General features: G+C 37.0%; 1 pseudogene; it reads left to right on the forward strand.

The window, feature by feature from the left end:
- Positions 1 to 468: 468 nt before the first annotated feature.
- Positions 469 to 1397, forward strand: LOC100385042 (ribosome production factor 2 homolog pseudogene; annotated as a pseudogene).
- The last annotated feature ends 290 nt before the right edge of the window (positions 1398 to 1687 follow it).

Here is a 1687-nt window from a genome sequence, read left to right on the forward strand (position 1 = left end):
AATGGATCACCGTCTTCTTTCTTGCTGAATCCAGTCATAACTTCATAATTTTTTCCAATTCTATGCCGAGTAACGGAATGAGACAAACGCACATAAAATAAACCTAGTTGCTATCCCAATTGCTAACCAACCTGCTCAATTTAGAAATGAGGAAACTGAGACACAGAGAGAGTAAGGGATTCAATAAACATCTATTGAGTGATTGACAGGTGCCAAATCTTGTGTTAAATTCTGAGAAAGAGATGAATAATACATAGTCTTATCCTCTAACAACTTTCAGTTTAGTGAGAGATGTAGGCTGTTAAACAAGCAGTTGCAATACTGTGTAATGAGTATTATTTGACTGCCTGGGAAAAAAATCGAACCTAGACTGATTCACAGAAAGCTTCCTAAAAGGAGTAGCACTTAAGCTGAGAATTGAATGGGTATAGAATTTTGTCAAAAATAGAGTTGCAGGTAGCAGTAGCAATGGACACTCTGGATCAAGTTGTAAAGCTCAAAATGAAAAGAGCCAAGAGATTCCTTGAAAAGAGAGAGCCGAAACTCAATGAAAACAATAAAAATGCCATGCCGATTAAAGGGGGAAATGCAAATGCAACAGTGATGCAAATACTTCAAGATGTGTGTGCACTGAAAAAACCGTAATGGTATACCGTATAAAAAGAAAAATATTACAAGACCTTTTGAGGATCAGACATCATTGGAATTCTTTTCAAAGAAGTCAGATTGTTCTTTATGGAGGTTTGGCTCCCATAATAAGAAGCGGCCAAATAATCTAGTAATAGGTCGTATGTATGACTACCATGTGCTGGATCTCATCGAACTAGGTATTGAGAATTTTGTCTCTCTAAAAGACATTAAGAAGAGTAAATGTTATGAGGGAACAAAATCCATGCTAATATTTTCTGGTGATGATCCTGATGTAACAGAAGATCACAGAAGACTAAAAAGTCTTCTTACTGATTTCCTCAGAGGCCCCACAGTATCAAATATCTGCCTGGCTGGATTAGAGTATGTTCTGCACTTCACTGCACTGAATGGGAAGATTTACTTTCAAAACTATAAGCTGCTGTTAAAGAAATCTGGTTGCTGAATACCATGGAAGAGATGCTGAACTGGAAGAGATGAGACCCTTACTGGATCTGGTTCTGAGGAGGACACACCTGGCATTAGATGACCTTTATAAACTAACTATGAAAATGCCTAAAGCTCTCAAACCAAAGAAGAAGAAAAATATCTCCCATGATACTTTGGGTAAAACTTATGGAAGGATTCATATGCAGAAGCAAGACCTAAGCAAATTATAAACCAGAAAAATGTAAGGGTTGAAGAAGCAACCTGCAGAAAGGATAACAGAAGACCAAGAGAAAAAGTCAAAAAGAATTTTAAACAATTGATGGAATGTAGCCGACCTGCTTTACTGTGCTCTACTTAAGAGAATTATCAAGTGTCAATCCATTCAGAGTTTCGTATAAGATCTTATATATGTTTATGACATGAGAATTTTACCACATAGTATTATGAACAGTAGCATACTAGTATTAACTGTAAAGTAAGCCTCTTACTTGAGACGTCACACCCTGGTGTGCCATTTTCTCTTGTGATATCCCCTGCCTTCCACAAGTTTTTCTTTCTAATTGGGTGGATGGATGGGTAAGAAGAGATCTCCACAACCATTGGGATTTAT

Source organism: Callithrix jacchus, chromosome 2 (assembly GCF_049354715.1).
Source record: "Callithrix jacchus isolate 240 chromosome 2, calJac240_pri, whole genome shotgun sequence".
Taxonomy (NCBI): Eukaryota; Metazoa; Chordata; class Mammalia; order Primates; family Cebidae; genus Callithrix; species Callithrix jacchus.